This window comes from Podarcis filfolensis, assembly GCF_964270895.1.
Source record: "Podarcis filfolensis genome assembly, chromosome: 6".
NCBI lineage: Eukaryota > Metazoa > Chordata > Lepidosauria > Squamata > Lacertidae > Podarcis > Podarcis filfolensis.
In genome coordinates this window covers 71,819,010-71,837,586 of record NC_139609.1, presented here as the reverse complement: position 1 = coordinate 71,837,586, position 18,577 = coordinate 71,819,010, and the positions used below count along the sequence as shown (strand labels likewise).

At 42.9% G+C, this 18,577-nt stretch overlaps 1 long non-coding RNA gene across 1 annotated transcript; it reads left to right on the top strand.

The window, feature by feature from the left end:
- Nucleotides 1–13,339: 13,339 nt before the first annotated feature.
- Nucleotides 13,340–15,741, top strand: LOC310764827. Its single transcript, XR_014549241.1, has 2 exons — nt 13,340–14,186; nt 15,175–15,741. It is a non-coding gene; the product is annotated as an uncharacterized lncRNA (long non-coding RNA).
- The last annotated feature ends 2,836 nt before the right edge of the window (nt 15,742–18,577 follow it).

Genomic DNA, 18,577 nt, shown 5'->3' with positions numbered 1-18,577 from the left:
CCTGTCAGTCACAGGATATCAATGACATCAGGTTAACTATTTTTGCCCATGTGGTTTGAAATTAAACCATGCACAGTGCTTTGAAGCACCAGCAGTTAGCTGGTTGTTGTGGCTTCAAAGCACCATGCAAGGCTCTCTGCAAGCATCAATGATCAGCTGGGTGAAAACGGGTCAATAGATGTCATTGCAGTGTTGGGTGATTGACAGGTGCATGGGTCCATGGGGTGGGAGGGGTGTGTGCTGGACCAAAACAGCCTCACGGGCCTAATAAGGCTATGAGCCAGAGTTCTCCACTACTGCTCCAGCTCCAGCTCCTACTTGGTGCACATGTTGCCAGTGGTTGAAGCTGAGCATGTCCTCCCTCTTACATTAAGACAGAACATACATCAGAGAGAGGTGGTTTATCTGCATAAACATGTGTATTAGCAGACTCATTTAAAGAATGACTTAACCAGTTTGTAAATAGAACTAATTTGGCAGTTCCCTGTGCTCCGTCATTAGAATCCTGTGAGTTCCCGGACATCATGTGGACAAACTAAATTAACTTGCCTTCATTTATGTGGTTGCCTTACATTAAATAACTCTACTTTGTCTGGCACAACACATTGTAATTGTAGAATCATGGGGTCAAGAACAAATTAAGCATTGCTTATTACAACGCCCTCTAGATGTGCAAGGGCATTCGTTGACCTCCACTTTTAATAACAGAGAAGATGCTGAAGTCAAAATGTTCCTTGATTATTATTTTTCAGGCACCACACAATGTAACTCACCAGGATTCCAGGGGCATAAAATTCTGCAAAGCAAGGATGAGATGGTTCACGAGGGATATTAAAAAACACACACACCTGTATGTTTGTTCTTCGCAACAGCCTTTGCTGCAACATGAAACATGCACAGCACCGGACAGAGTCTCATTTGAATGTCTGCTTCCTCCTCCCAGCTTGAAACTATGAGCAGATGTAGGCTCCAAAGTTTCACCATCAGCCAACTCCTTTCCACCACACACACAAACACCCCAAAACAGCAAACATCTAATTAATAGGGATCTCTTTTGTTCTACATTGAGCCAGATCTATCAGGTGGTACTCTATATAGGTAGGACCAGCAAAATGTAACTATTACATTGTGCCAGTTAGGTACACTTCACACTTTCTGTGTGGTGCATGCTTTGGGTTTCTTCGCATCCTTTTATACTTTGCAATGCTTGTTGTGAGAAAGTACCTTACGCTAAATCTATTAATGCTCGATCTTCAGAAATAGTAGCACAACCCTAAGCATGTCTGCTTATAAGCAATCCCTTTCAAATTCAGTGGGGCTTACCTCCGGATAAGTAGGGTTATGATTGCAGTAAGGTCCATCAGTTCATCAGTGAGTATATACTGATATGTACTGAACACACACATTCAGTTTGAAACTAGGTCATCTGAAGCCTTGTATGCACACCCTGATATACCATTTTACAAAATAAGTTGAATCCGGAGGAAGTTAGTTCTCCTCAATTCCCAATGAAATCAGCAAAAGCCCCTTCCATTTCAATGAATCATAACTAACTTAGTCTTGGTTCAGTATCCGTAATATTGTAACATCTTGTACAGTGGTATCTCAGGTTACATACACTTCAGGTTACAGACTCTGCTAACCCAGAAATAGTGCTTCAGGTTAAGAACTTTGCTTCATGATGAGAACAGAAATTGTGCTCCGGCAGCGTGGCAGCAGCAGGAGGCCCCATTAGCTAAAGTGGTGCTTCAGATTAAGAACAGTTTCAGGTTAAGAACGGACCTCCGGAACAAATTAAGTACTTAACCCGAGGTACCACTGTATTTTAATGCAGGGACCTTCGAATTGGCAAAAATGCCCAGTAGCAAGTGCCCATTTCAGGAATGCACAAATATTTCACATTACAAAGCACCCTGAAGGGACAGAAATTCTAATGTCTGTAGAACCTGACAGGTGAAGAGTGCTGGCCTATCAGTAAATGTCTCACACTATCTTTGGCTGTGTGTACTTTGGCAGGGCTCTGTTTGCTCAGCAGCATGGAAATTTCAGCAAATACATATGCACTGTGCACCGTTTGTTCCCAAGAGCTATTATGATGACGATGATGTAATCAAGTTATAAAAATGGAGCCCAGGTGGGGAAGCCCCACTCCAGCAGCTAAGATCTGCTGGAAGCCATTTCTGGGTCAAGATTAGTTCTTCTAAACTCTACCATTGTCCAGAGATTCAGAAGCAAGAGTAGCAGCTGGAACATCTGTGAGAAAGCTCGCGTACACCTTGCTACTCCCTATTAAAACTGGCTTGCCCATGAGGCAGGGTAAAGTGAGTGCCTCAGGCAGCAGAAGTACACGAGGCAACACTGCCTGCCCCACCACTGGTACGAGGGAGGCATTCTGGTGTGCGGAGAAGCCAAATAACAAAAAGCTTTGCAAAAAGCCCTAGTTCCTGCCAAGTTCTGCAAGAGCCAGGGTGTTCCTGGGCACCATGTTGGTGCTCGGTTTCCCCACCCCCCTGGGCAGAGAAGCCAAATGGCAGTGCTTTGCGGTACACGTTGCTCTTGCCAAGTTTGGTGAGAGCCAGGGCATTCCATCAGCAGAAGTTGCAGGGTGGGCAGTTGAAGGAGGCAGCAATTCCCATGTTGCCTAAGGTGATGAAATGGGACAAGTCGCCCCTGCTCCCTAGCAACTGTTTGCCTAAGTTTGTTTTTTGAGTTTATGGCAAGGTGCCTCAAGAACTTTGGTTTCTAAATAAAAGCTCACAGTTAAGGTATTCCATGGTCCACATGTTGTTAAGAGTAGATAAGGGAGGTAGTAGCTCATAAGAGGCTAATGCTATATTTTGTTTTGTTTTTTAAAAAAAGATGATATGAATTGTGGTTTGAGCCAGACAGGTGCTTTGTTTTGTTTTAAAGTACAGACCAGGCCCCATTCTGATAGTTTGAGATGTTATTGCATTGAAGAGACACTTTAATATTCGTTGAACCAAATGTGTGTGTACATTCATGTGCACACATACTTTTAAAATTGCACAAAACATCAGGTGAAAATGATCATAAACTGGACAACACTCTTCTTGTTGCTCAAAGGTTGCATCATGTCGTGAGTCAATGATTTTGCCCTTTAAAATAGCCTTCCTCCTTGCATACAGTGGGCTCTTGAATCACTTGATGGTGAGCCTCCAGGCAGCCTGGGTGTGGTGACTTTGTCACCGTAAAAGCAAACTCCAAATGAGTGTTAAGATGTTAGCTTTATTACATTTAGTTTCCTCCAGGGGCTCCACCCTCTGTTCAAATTTGTCACTATCCAGGAAGGTCAGTTTAAGGAGACTTCCAGTTTACTCATGTGTTGTTGCTTTTGCTGTTACCATTTTGCTGCCTGGGGATCCTAGAAGCAGGATTGTGAAGTTGCAGGAATTGCTCTAATAAAGAATTTAATTTAGGAGATTAGACCCTGATCTTGTTGATTTGTAGCACAATAGTTGACAGGGAGGGTTGTTCTTTTAAGGTTATTAAAATTTATCTTATTGAAAGTTAATCAATAAGGGGCCCTCATCTCAACCATGACATGATAGTCTTTGAGCCTATCTCACTTAAGTTTTATTTGATTTTTTTTCAACCCCAAAAATGTCAATATTTATTTATTTATTTATTGGTCTTAGATTTTTGTATGTTAGTTAATGGTAGGGATAATAACTTTTAGTAAGACAGAGCCCTCACCTAGTCAAATAATGTCTTTGTTTCACTGCAGTACAGATAAGAAAAGAAGAAAAGCCTACTGGATTGGGCCAATGGTCCATCTAGCCCAGTATCCTGTTTGCACAGTGGCCAGTCTGATGCCCATGGGAAGCCTGCAAGCTCCCTGTCCACCTGTGATTCCTAGCAACTAGAACTCATGGCCACACTGTGTCTGGCAGTGGAGGTAGAGAATGGCCATTGTGGCTAGTACTAGATATGTGTGTGCATGTGTGTGTATGTGGGTGGGTGTTACATATATGCTCATTAAAATATTGATACTGAAGTAATTAAAGTACCTTAAGTGTCTTCAAGGAATCCAAGAACCCTGTTGTACATTCTCCAATCTTCTTACAGTCTGACAAATGTCTTTAGACATGGTGGTAAATTCCTCCTCTTCCATGTCCTCCATTGCTGCTATTGACTTTGAGGTTCTCCTCACATATGCCTCCACAACTTCCATCTCCATAGCCACCTCATTGCATTAAAGCTGAGAGGGTTCGGAAGCTTCTTGTTAGACTTTGTTAGGTGTGGCCTGGAATTGATACGTCTTGGGGTTCTGTGAACATGACAAGGTTGGTTTCATCTGCCTGTCCCTTATCTGGAGTTTCCATAGCCACACCTTCTCAGATGCCTGTAAAAGAGTTGATACCTTCAGTGTATTTTAGCAGAGATAATTGTGCTCAGCTGAACAGGAACCTTTACTCTGCCCAATGCTATGCTTGTAATTAGCTGAATAATGCTTGCAGGGTCAAGTTAAAGAGTCTCGTTGGAAGTAGTTCCTGCCTCTTGTGTGCACACTGGCTACTTTGCAGCTGAAGACATCTGACACTTTGCCTCATCTTTTGAAACTTCCTGTTCCTTTTGCTGCTTAAAGTCGCAATCCAGTTGGGCATCTGTAGAACCATGCTTCAAGATCTATCAAATAGAAGTTAAAACATGATGGTTGGGTGGTTGTTGTTGTTTAGTCGTGTCCAACTCTTCGTGACCCCATGGACCAGAGCACGCCAGGCACTCCTGTCTTCCACTGCCTCCTGCAGTTTGGTCAAACTCATGCTGGTAGCTTCAAGAACACTGTCCAAGCATCTCGTCCTCTGTCGTCCCCTTCTCCTTGTGCCCTCCATCTTTCCCAACATCAGGGTCTTTTCCAGGGAGTCTTCTCTTCTCATGTGGTGGCCAAAGTATTGGAGCCTCAGCTTCAGGATCTGTCCTTCCAGTGAGCACTCAGGGCTGATTTCCTTCAGAATGGATAGGTTTGATCTTCTTGCAGTCCATGGGACTCTCACGAGTCTCCTCCAGCACCATAATTCAAAAGCATCAATTCTTCGGCGATCAGCCTTCTTTATGGTCTAGCTCTCACTTCCATACATCACTACTGGGAAAGCCATAGCTTTAACTATACGGACCTTTGTTGGTTGGGTACTTCTCCACAATACAAAGCTTCTTGTCATACTCCATGATGGTATAAAGATGTTTGGTAGAACCTTTCAAGAATCTTCTGACTCAGTGGGCAGTTACTTAGAGGAGCTTGACAAACAACTTTATTTTGCCCGTGTTGCTTCTTGGCTCACAAACAACAAGGAAGCACAAAGACATAGAGATGTGCCTGCTCCTCTTACCTTTGGCGTTCTCGGGTGTGTTCATTCATTCATTCTATATAAATATTGCAGCTTCTGTGTAATGATCACAAACATCTTCTATCCAAAAGAGAACACTAAACAACAGGTGGGTCATAGATCTTTGAACTGCCACATCACTGAACTTGACTATGAACTTTCTCTTAGTCTTTTTTCAACAGGAGTCAAGGACCTTATGGCCCAATCCTGTGCATGTTTACTTGGAAGAAATTCCTACTGAGGTTAGTGGGGCTTGCCAATGGGAACTCCTAGTTAACATGCATAGGATTGTAGTGTTAGTCTAACTTTTCTGCATACAATATGAACACCAGTTTTATGGACAACCTAAAACACAGTGTCTCGCCTCACTTTCAGCTGAAGGGAGGAGATCATCAGGTCACGAACATGAGGAAACCCATTTGTTATGGAAACAGAGCCATATCAGGAAATCTGGGAATGCTATGGCAATAACATGATGAAAAGCAGCCTAGAAATACAATAAATCGAATCAAACATTGCACTCTTTCTCCAAGCTGCGCAAGGTGAATACATGGGGAATCCCCATTTTATCCTCACAACAAACCTGGGAAATAAACCAGACAAAGAGATAGTGACTGGCCCAAGATCACACAGTGAGCTTTGTGACTGACGATTCACATCTTCCTTGAACAACACTGGGTAGAGTTGTTCTAGAGTGTGATCTTTTAGCTTTGTCCAAATCCTGAGAAATTTGTTACGATGTTATGCCTTACGATAAAAGTCTAAATACATGTATGTAGTAGATTAACAGAACCAGAAACTAACAGATTCAGAAATGAGAGATTATTGGGGCAGGGCCAGCCCACTCATGAGGAAAGGTGAGGCACCCACCTCAGGTGGCAGGATCCACAGGGGCTGTAGTTCTTGATGTCAAGCTTTATTCCCTCCTTCTTTCTGATATAGATCTTCACCCATCCCTTCTTCCCTGGCAGGGAAGGGGGGGATCATTTTGGCATTTGCATCAGGTAACAAAATGTCTTGGGCCGGCCCTGTATTGGAGTAAGCAACATTTGGCTCAGGCTCTGAAGCTGTTGCATCCTAATAATATTTCTAATCATTGCCATGGACCCCTTCTCCTATACCTATGCTACCTATGCTGACTCTAACATCCTTTGGAACTTAATCCTTTGTTTCAGTCATCCTAGAACATTCTTGAAAAACCCTAGATTGATGTTAGTGTGATACATTCTCAGAGTATTTTGTTCTTGGATCTCTTGTCAGCACAACAGAAAGATGGAAAAGACATAATGATCTGTGGCTGGAAATGTGTGTGCTTGCATATATACATATACAAACACACACAAACTTTTTCAACTCCCATAATAACTGTATCTCCAGGAATGAGAGGCAGGAGATCCCATCACCTTTGTCTGATGGATTGCAAAACTTTCTAAACACACCATTTTTCTCTGTGGTTTGTCTTTTAACAGGCTTGACCCGACTGGAAAAGACATTTCTATTATTGCAATTAGTCCAACATTCTCTAGGAGTTCCCCTCATTATAAATCATTCCCATCGTCTGTGTTTTTCCCTTCCTGTTGTTTAAAATTCATGTCATGGGCTCCTGTGAAGTGTTTTGTTTATCTTTCCTGAGATGAGTGGCCATTTAGATAGGTCTAGTCTCTCCATAGCATCATGGGTGTCTTATTTCTATTATTTTGTATTTTATCTGAAGAGGGGAAAGGATGCTAGAGAACAGCAAAGCCTACGTCCTAGAAAATTTGGGCACTTCCAGACTGTCACTATTTTGTGGTGAGATTCAGCTGCATACCAGAAAATTCAGGTTGTGTAGTTGAAGTGAATTTGTGCAGGGAATATGCTTTCCACATCCACCTTTACATAATAAGGAAAGTAACAGGAAAATGCATTGGAAAGTGTGGAATAACAGTTGTTTGACCCAACGTAATACTAAACTCCCTGCAAAGAAACCTGAATGTTCAATAAACAACTGCTGTCACTTAACCTCACCACAAAATGTCTGCAAACAAATAAGGATGAATGTTCAGTTAGCAGGTCAGCTCAGTGGCGTAGCGTGGGTTGTCAGCACCCGGGGCAAGGCAAGTAATTTGCGCCCCCTAACCCGTGGATTTGCGCCCCCTAACCCGTGGATTTGCCCTAACCCCCAGATGTTGCGCCCGGTGCGGCCGGCCCCCCCTGCACCCCCCACGCTACGCCACTGGGTCAGCTGGAAGTCTTTAGGGTACCACAAGACTCTACATTGATTTATCTGCAGCAGACTAACACTGGCAGCTAACACTGTGGAAGAAGAATACAGGGAGACTTGAAATAGTGACTAGCTAGGCTCCTTTGGAAAGACTGCAACTGATTTGAATAGGTAGTTTTTGAAATCCGAGTGGTTTAATTTGGAATGTTTTACTTATTGCATCTTTGCAGGCTTGTTCAGGCAGGGGAATTTGGACTAATGTGCCAAGAATGAAATTTATTGTAATCTGCCCTGGCATCCACAGATGAAGGGTGGTATAGAAATATAAAATAATAGATAAGTAATAGAAGGGGCATGATCTCAGTGCTGCTGTCAAAACAAGACTTCAGCGCCCTCACTCAGCGGAATAAGCAGGAGTGACCCCCTACACAAGAGGACTGGGCTTACCAAATTTTAAAACAGGTGAATGCATTTATAAATATATGTTAAATATAAATGTAAATATATTTATAAATAAACATGTTAATAAATAAAAATGTTTATAAATAAACATATTTATAAATATGTTAATACTATTTATATGTTTTAATATAAAGCAGTATGCAAGTGTTTTAAATGAAGCAAAACAAAGATTTAAAACATTTCTTTTGCATCTTTCCATTCTGCAATGATCCACTAGCCATGGCCAGTGTGAATGGAGTCATGGGAGATGAATGGTGAACATGACCTCATGGACCCTACAGAGTTTGAGCCCTCACATGTTCAGCCGAACATCTGAGCAGAACTTGTAAACAGCACAGCTGGTAAATGATACTGAGTAGACCACTGATTTCACAACCTTCCCTTCTTCCCCATATCTTTGTTTATACAGCATATAATTACTAGCTTAGTACATTTACTTCGAAGGCAGGAAGAAGTCCCAGAGGAATACCTTCATGGATAAATATATTGCAGAATGTATTAATCCAGTGATTTCAGTCTGACAGCATCTCCCTGCAGGATTTCAATATAAGATTATGAAAGGCAGGTCTCAAAGGTAATTTGGACTCCAGGTAGTGAAATAATCACACTCCTTCACTGGAGGTTTTTAAGCAGAGGGTGGATGGCCTTTCTGTCATGGATGCTTTAGTCGAGATTCCTGCATTGCTGGACATTGAACTAGACGGCCCTTCTAACTCTACAGTTCTATGATTCTATTATTGTAGACTGGAGGAAATAGATAGCCAGAGAGAAATTATATTGATGGATTAGTCAAGGGTGGTGCAAAAATGCAGCTCTCTGATTTTCAACTTTGTGTACTGGCACCTGATCCACATTGCTGTAATAAGTTTTATGAGTCTGTATGTAGAAAAGATGTGGCTATATTTGCCTCACTGTGACTTTGTGATAAACATCTGTTACTATCATTATCTAAGAAGGCTTAAGAGAAATAACATGCATGCCCTAGCATGCCTAAATTTATCCACCTGTTTGGCCCAGAGTTGTGGGTTCCTTAAATGAAAGGGAATATTTCCCCCTCCCTCTAAGCTGCATGCTCTCATTTCCTCTACCACCACAGATCCTAAGAGGAACATTAAAATGACTTGCTTTGCCTATTTACATGAACTGCTTTGTAGAGTCATGCTGCAATCTCAGTAACGTTGCTGGCAATTTTTTTCTACCACCTTCCCCCTCCTCCCACTGCCCCAGAACTCACTTTTGCAGTAGATACAACACTGGCTGGGGAAGAGGGGAGGAGGGCAGAGTCCTGCAACTCTGAGGAGGGGGTGGATTGCCCCCTCCCAGGTCATCAGAGTGAACATTTGATGAGCAGAGAGAGAATGATAGCTGCCATGCTCAGCTGATTTGCATGGAGCAACTGAGGAGGGATGTGGGCTCTGTATATGCAAGAGTGTTGGGGGGGCATGTGACCACCCCAAAGAGTCAGTCCAAGATGAATGTGGCCCTTTGGCCAAAAGGAGGCGGCTGTAGGGATAAGCCACAATAAAATAGCAGTAAAACAACAACAGCAACAAGCAGATCAAGGAGCAACAGGATCATATACTTTCAAGAAAAAGTGCTTTGGAAGAACAAGTAGGTGTTTAATGTCTATTTGAATACCTTCCAGACCACCTGTTTCTTAAGCATTTAACTTTACCATATTGGCTGTGAGTCCTGAAAGACTTGCTCCCTGCCTTGCAAGCCTTTTCCAACTGGCCTGGGAGGCTGCAGACGTGACTGACTCCAGATACAAATGCTGCTGCCGCTGAGCAGAATCTTGGGCTGGGGTATTGTTTAGGGGAGAGGGGTTGTTGCTGTTGTAGATGTTAATTTTTTCTATTTTTATTTTGGATCTTACGTTTTAGGTGGAAATTGTTTGGTTTGGTTGTGTACTTTTTGATGTTTTCTTTACTGTTCATGACTCCTTCTGCTATGCTTGGAATTGTGCAATTTTTAAAATATGTTGTAAGCCTCCTTACAACCTAGCAGTTCGAAAGCATGCAGTGCAAGTAGATAAATAGGTACCGCACCGGCGGGAAGGTAAACAGCGTTTCCGTGCGCTGCTGTGGTTCGCCAGAAAGAGGCTTAGTCATGGTGGCCACATGACCCGGAAGCTGTACGCCAGCTCCCTCGGCCAGTAAAGCGAGAAGAGTGCTGCAACCCCAGAGTCGTCCACGACTGGACCTAATGGTCAGGTGTCCCTTTACCTTTAAGCCTCCTTCAGCATGGTTTTAAGTTTGTAAAGGTAGCATACAAATAAAAGCATTGATTGATTGATTGATTTGCTTGAGAGGTTAGGTGCAGTTTCATCACAGCAAGTCTTATCTGACATTCTCCAATGCAATTTCTTATTACATTATTTTCTCAAAAAAGGTCTGATCTTTTGGGGAAGCGGGTTTGTTGTGCAAGACCTCCCAATCCACAATAATGGCAAGGCCTGGATTTGCTGGTATGTGATTGAATCCCACACAAAAATAGTGACAGTCTGGAAGTGTCCTTCATGATGGGGCCATATGAGACCCGGTTGGAATAGAGCTCAATCCTTGAGTGTTCCAATTAAATAAATGCTTTGAACATTCCAAAAGACACATAAGCTCACTATTATTATTAGTCTCTGCACTGCTGCTAATCACCCTGGGTCCTGCTGCTGCTGCTCTTGAAAACCAAACCCGGCACAAAGATTATGCTTGTTGCTAATGTTGTCACATCCAAGCACTGGGGACTTGGGACTCTTTTATTTGCATCTAGTACAAATCCCATGGGTAAGCCGGCTCTGCTGACTGGAACAGCTAGGACAGTGGCGTGTTGCTAACTTTCTCTCTTAAGAGTATACACTGGTGGATTTGTTCAGAATTCATCTTTTAAGCAGAGACATAAGAGCACAAGAAGCGCTTGCAGGATCAGGCCCATGGCCCATCTAATCCAGTCCAGTGGCATCCCAGATGCCTGTGGGAAACATGCAGAACCTGAGCAAAAACCACCCTTCTGTGGTTTCCACCAACTAGTATTCAGAAGCATTTTTGCATCTGAGACCTGTGTGTTCATTTTGATGTCAATGTATAGCCTGTTGTCCCTCACCACTCACAATTGCACATATTGCCCTGCATTCTAATGGTGCTTTTGCCTGACTCCTTTTGCCTATTATGGGTGGAGCAGAAGAGTGCAGCCCAACAGCAATAACAACAATAATTAATAATAAGTTATTATTTATACCCCGCCCATCTGACTGGGTTGCTCCAGCCACTCTGGGCGGCTTCCAACAAATTATAAATGCAGCCCTATGCACACAAACAGGCTATAAGCAACGAATTCCATATGCATGGACTTTCATCTGCCATAGTAAGCAACAGCGATCGCTATGCATCTAAAGGGCTTTGGGTCACAGCCTGTGATGGTATGAGGTACCTGTCAATCATTTTGTTCTCATCCATAGCAAGAGACCGGACCACTCTATTAATAGCATATTTGCAAAAACAGCAAATGCTGACATGCAGAACTATTTTCTGGGTGTGGGGGAGAGTCCTGTCTGGGTTACAGTGAATGAGAGGGCTGGCTAGGATAAAATGACTTTCAGTGCCCTAGTACCATGTTAGTGACTTACCTAATTACCTTCCGGAGAAGAGAGCGATGACAAAAATGGGAGATAGCAACTTTGGGGTCATTCATGTTGATGAATGTGGAATTTGTGATCGTTAAGAATTTTTAAAAAAAAACAGCAAAGGGAAGAGGTTCTCATTAAGAAACTGACTCATTCCAAGGGAGAACATTGGCCCATCTAGCTTTGTACTGTCTAGGGTTGTCATATTTCAAAAACTGAAAATCTGGACACAAAAGCTGTTGAGCTTCAAAAAGTTGCATTTGAACTTCAATTCCAAAATGGGTTGCCATGCGTCCTGGTTTTCCTGGACATTTTGCCAATTTGTGAAATTCCCCCCGGATGCCATTTTCAATAGCCGAATCCCAGATATCTCTGGGAAAACCCAGACATTTGGCAGCCCTAGCGTACACTGATTGGCAGCTGCTCTTCAGGGTTTCAAGCAGACGTCTTTCCCAGCCCTGCCAGAAGAAGCCAGGACTGAACCAGGGACATTCTGCATGCAAAGCATGTGCTCTAATGCTAAGCTATGTTTCACTTGTTACATATAAAATAAGACCCCAGTCCTCAAGGTTCTGAACAAGTTGGCTGGCATCCATCTGTCTTGGGAGACCATGGAGGAGTGTGCCTTTAGGGGTGAAGTCAAACTGCTCAAAGGTTACAGCGCCTGCTGTGGCTGTAGAGATCAATGCAGGAAAGACATGTTTTGTTGCAGTTGGGGCAGGTGAAGGCACCTGGTTGTGCTGCAGCACTTGCACCATGGCATTTCTTCTCTCTGCACTCCTCCCAGTGGTCATTCCTCCTCTGGTCACTGCCATCAGTACACAACCTGACTGTCTCCAAGCACTGTAGTTGTCTACAAGGGTTTCCCCTTTTCATATTGCTTCTAATGGTGGCTGCACAGTGATGGCCATGTAAGATGTGTGGTAAATGAAGACTCACAGGTTGTAGGGGAACCACCGGCCCAGAAATCTTATTAAATTACAATGTACGGCCATTTTAGCTTTGTTTTAAAAGTCTCTCTCACAAAAATGTCCCAAGTCTGCCACTATCAAGGAAGCCCAGAGTAGGAGGTTTTCCTGTTCTGCTGACTGTTTATTCTGCTCTCTTTCTGACTCCCATAGTTGTTTATCTTCAAGAGCAGAGTGGTCATGCAAAGGTCCTTCTAATCTCCTACTTAAGAATACTAAAATACAAGACAGACTTTGAGGACTATCTGTTCTTTTGATAAACAAGACCATCCGGTGGGTATTCCAAGAATCATTGATGACTTTGCTCATCTCAAAGGGAAGGAGGAAGGTACAAGGACACTCAATCTGAAAAGCTGTGAATTTTGTTAGAGAAGGTTTGAAGTTATTTATCTTTAATAATAACAATAAATTATTCTAATAAAACTTTGTCATGTCAGTTAATACCGCAAATAAAGATGCATCTGTAATGTATATCCATTCTGAAGATATGTACTTCATCTTTAATTAAACTTCTTCTTCTCATAATCATGTTTCACCTCCAGTCAGAATGCATTGGATACTTGGTGTATAATCAAACTAAATGGGGAGGCCCCCTCCACGAAGGACCACTGCAAAGCATGGCCATCGCTGCTGCTACAGCATCTGCACAGCACACTTGGCATCCTATACTTACTTGGTCATCCTTCCCTAGTCTATTTGGACTGTGAGCTTAGTACAATGTGTTTGGGTCATATCCTGTGGTCACAATGCTGGAGTACAAAATAGAAGTGAGGAGACATTTGACACGGCTGTGCATATACTCAGTGCCTTGCTCCCAGCAGCAGACAGTGTGGTGGGGCTGCACTGCTTGCCTGACCTCTGGCTGCCTGTGCCATTGCAGCGTACCAGGTTGGAGAGATGGAGGGGCACGTGGAATGGACTCCCTCAGAAGGTGGTGGACTTTCCTTCCTTGCAGGTTTTTAAACAGAGGTTGGATGGACACCTGTCATTGCTGCTTTAGTTGAGATTCCTGCAATGGAGGATTGTGCAATTCTATTATTCCTGCTGGTGCATTTGCACTGTGCCAGTCTCTCTGCTGTTGCCTCACCCTCACCTTTTCTATCCAGGTGTGCTGCAGTGACTCAGTTGATCTGAGGTCAGGTGAGCCCCAGAGCCCCATCATGTTGTCCACTGCTGGTTGCTCTCTGTCTTGCATTTCCCCCAGCTCTTCTTCAACTATCTCTCCAAGGCTTTCCATTTTGCAATTTCAGAGTGGAATTTGTTGCATCAGTACACTGCCTTGAATGTTTTGCTCTACTAGTGATCTGACTGTTTATTAAAACAAATCCCAGTCTCAGTGTTAGGTAACATACTCCATTAAGCCATTAAGAAGGTGGGATGGAGCCGATGGGTGTGATCAGCCTTTGAAGACAAACAGTCTCCTTCTCCAAGCTGGTAGAAGATGATCGATGGCTTTTAGCCCATTAAGAGACGTTTGTGCCACATTATCTGTGAGACAACCAGCATGCTCAGAGACTAGTTCTACTAGACTAGGACTGGGAAAACCAGGGTTCGAATGCAGCCATGAAGCTCACTGGGTGACCTTTGACCAGGTACTCTTGTTCATCCTAACATACCTCAATGGGCTTGCAGTGAGATTAAAGTGGCGGTGTGGTTCAGGAGAGGGACCGTGTATGGTTCTGTGAACATCTTGAAGGCAGGTTAAGATATAAATGAAATAAATACATAACTATTAATGCTTTGGATTTGCTACCTATATCTACTTAGAGTCAGTTTAGAAACATGCAACGGATAAATGTTTTAATAAATATTTCAATGTATTTCTTTCCTTTCAGTACTGGCAGATGTGGAATTGCAGTAGCCACTAACCCTAGCAGGCTCATTCCTCTGTTCCCCACAATATGGAGCAGAAAGTTCCGCAGAGAACTTGAGTGGACAAGAATGTAATTTGATGCAGGGAGCTGACAGAATACAAGGGTGTTCTGGTTGTGGAAACAGATGGGAGGGGATACTTTTGCTAAGCATCTCCTGTCTGTTTCCCGTGCTTGTGGGACAGACTTTTCTCCCTCGTTATCTGTGTAGTGTCCTCGTTGTGACACTCAAAAGAGCCCAGATGGCTGAGTCTGATTAATCAGAGCTTTAGTTTTAATCTGTAATCAAACTATAAATCGGTCCATCAGTCAGATGAATCGATTTTAAAGCCTTCTGCTGTAGTAAGGGTTTGTTTGTTTCTTGCTGTCTATTCTTTGGTGGTCATCAACAGTATAGCAAATGGATCTTGTTTTGCATGAAGTGCCCTGGTTTTAAATGGGGAGGGGAATGTGACGATGGGTGTGATTGATGTGATGGTGTCTCAGGTCGGAACAAGTATTACCATACATCAGTGGCATGGGGAGAGCCCACAGGGATGGTTGACCTGGGTGCAAAATTGTTAGGGGGCACAAAATTTCAACACCCGGTACTGCCTCAATACAGCTGTGTGCTTCTATCAGTGGGCTGCATTGACAATGGCTTTTCCATGTGAGCCAGGAAGTGACCTCTTCAGACAATGAAATGACCCTTCTTTTCTTATCTCTGCAGCTGAGATCTCCTGGGTGACATGAACATAGTTAGGCAGCTGAATGTGCATGCATACTGTGATCTTGCACAGTGCCCCAAAATGTGCATTTTGGGGTGCTGTTCCCCCCTCCCAAAAAAGTGTTTTGGGGGCTGCAACCTTGTATGGGTCATGTGACTCACAAGGGAATGTGGACTTGGAAGATGGTGTCCTAGACTTGGGCCGGGTCATCTTGGAAGGTATGCTATTACATCCAGACAGATTGGAGCAATGTTTCTGTATGACACACACTTTCCTCCCTGTGCTGGATGAAATGGAAAATTTAAAGGTCGAATTTCCTTCTTGCTGACCCATAGCTAAGAGATATTCTTCATTTTTACTATTGCTACCCTTCTGTAGGAAGAGCCCCAGGAAACTAACCCTGGCAGTACTCAGTTAATGATGGGTAACTCTACCTGAGGAGATTGAACTTGTTTTGGAAGCCATGTTGGCACTGAATGATCTGTTACTCATTACTGTAATAGAAAAGATTCTCTGTTTCATATTCCCAAATTAATGAAAAATAAAATATTAAAGATGACCTTTCTAAAGATTGTATTGAGTGGCAGATTTATTTATTGCCATACGTGAGATAAATTGTACATTTATACATCCTCAAAAGGCACAAATACTTATTTATCTATTTATTTAGAAAATGTCTGAATCACTTTACATTCAAAAGAATGTCAAAGCAATGTAAACATGCAACTGTGTTTACTGTAAATCTAATCATTTGTTAGGGCTTGTTCTCAGCTGGGTCATTGCCGAATCTGTTAGCCGCTAGGTGCCAGCGTTGAATTTGACCTGGATTGACATCTGTTTAGTTACCTCCAATTCTTCTAATCTTCTGCTGCTCTATTATCTGCGCTCTACCTTCAGAAGCCTCGGGGCACCGGGCATGGCACAATCCCCTAAAATGAATCATTTGAGCTTCTGTATATTTCCTGGCTGGAAATTTTCCTAGTTGGAAAAAAATTCCACTGTATCAAGCTGAAATATTTGGCTGCGTTGCGTGCCTTTGAGCTGTGTGTAATTTAATTGCCTTTGCCCATATGCCAGACTGTTTTGTAAACCAGCTACAATAAAATCTCACAATAAAATCTCACAACTCTTTGTTTCACAAAACCCTCAGCTTAGCTGGGCAAACATCAAGCTTCTAGTTTGACCTATTCCCCACCAGTAGCCTGATGTTAAACGTGTATATAGTATTTAGGAAAAAGTCATGCACTGACTTCAGTGGGACTTACTGCATTTAAGATCAGTCACACTGCTTTTGCAACTTGCTTTTATCTTTTTTTGGCCATTTGTTGCTCAAATAAAAAGGTGTTTTCTCACTCGCCTCTTCTCTCTGTCATCTTGTGGATCCAATGTAGCTGCTGAAACTTCTGACTTTAAATGGCCTGTCCTTTAATTTATATAAAGCCATTCTCAACTTGGAGCTCTTTTCTTGGTGCTGTCAAGCAGCACCAAACAGGAAGAAGGAGTCATCTATTTTAGTTTGTTGATGTCCTTGGGTCAACTGCTGGCTAGACACACATGCTTGTGTAATCCTATGGTGTGGGGGGAGAAGGGAGGAGAGAGACTGTAAATCACAGCCGTAATATTGGACACCAGGATAGCTATAAATGTCTTGGTGTGTATGCTGAAGAGAGCTAGGGGACACTAAAGTCCTCTCCTAATCCCCCAAGATTCCTAGCCTTGGTGTAGATCTTGCCTTGCGTGTTATGCATCTCACACATACCATCTGTGAATATCTGAAATACGAAGAATATCAACATTGACATGGGAATGTTGAGAATCCCAGGTAAGTTTTGTGAAAGTCTCAAAAACTCCATTGACACACCAGCGAATATCTACTAAAAACGATTGTCAGCATCCACTCATGTACATCTGAAAAATGGGGCAACATCTCTGTCTTTGGATAGTCACAAAATGCACCTGGGATTGTCAGCATTCACATGTGCATGTCAGCACCCACCAAATTTCAAAGATTCACGTGCATGCATTTTTGTAGGGTACCAGGCACTAACAGGAGGCACTAACAGTGCAATGGGGCTTACTTCAAGGTAAGTTGGTAGAGGATTGCAGCCTAAAAGCTGCCTCCATTTGAACTGATATATCTGTCGCAGGAAGGGGTAGCGATGATTAACACAATCTGATGAAAATGAGCTTGGGAGGGTTATCAGTCATACCACAGACATTCCCAGACTCTCATAAAAATACCAAAACCTGTATAATTTAAAAGCAAAACCCTGTTTTGTCCTGCTAATTATCAAACCTAAAAGGTAGATATCATATTCTTTCTCTTCTCTGTGGCCTTCTAGATGTTTTTGGCTTACAGTTTTCATCATCCCTGACCACTGGCTGCAGCTGATGTGAACTGGACTCTTGTTACACCTGTAATCAGTTTTAAAAGGAAAGAAAAAAGGAAAGGGGGAAAGATACGGAACGGGGAAAAGAAGAGAAAGAGGATACAAGGCCCTCTATCACAATTACTGTATAACTTCAACACACAGAAGAGTGAACCCTCTCAGTTAAAGTTCATATAAAAGTAAGGTTAAAAAAGAAATATAAGGAAATAAGAAGGGCTTCCCATTCTCTGCCAATCATGCATATGGCAATTATAAAAATTATTCAATGTATGCATTCCAGGATAACATCTAGCTGTATTATTCTTCAGCTGTTTCTCAGTTCTGCTGGACTCCTGCTTCTTTCCCTGTGGTCAGTGATCTTCAGCCTGATAACATCTGACCAAAAATGATACCTAGGGATGAGGAATCAGCACTTTTGTAGTGGAGAGAGTTTCATCAACTGAATTTCTGCTTGTTGTTCAGTTGTTAAAAGCACAAGAGCCCTACCACAGAAACAACGGGAACCTCAGGTGGGAGAAAAACCCCATGTCTGCCTCTTAGGGGTCCAGGTGCTCTCAGTGTGACAAAATGCTTCAGGGCCAGTCCTATCATTAGGCAAACTGAGGTGACTGCCCTCAGGCAGCAGCAGCCCTCTGTAAGTTTCTCCTAAGTCCATTGGCCATTTTCCTCTGATGAAAGACAAGAGCTGTGAACGCTGCACAGCCTGTCCTCCCCCCTGTAATGTGCTATAATAGATTCAGTCAGCAGTCTTATCCTGCCTGGAGATAGGGTGCCATCTTGCCCTTTGCCTCAGGCAGCAAAATGTCTTGAACTGCTCTATGCTTTGAGGAGTTATAGAGTGAAAGGCAAAAAGATGATATGGTGGGAATTCAGATCTCAGAGAGGGGAAGGGGAGCTGGAAGACTCCAAAGGAGAGCTTTCACATGTCCAAACATCCATCTGAAGGACCCTCTCCCCGCACTGAATAGATTCCAGTGGGAAGTGGATGTAGGCCTCTGCTTTAAAGTTCATAATC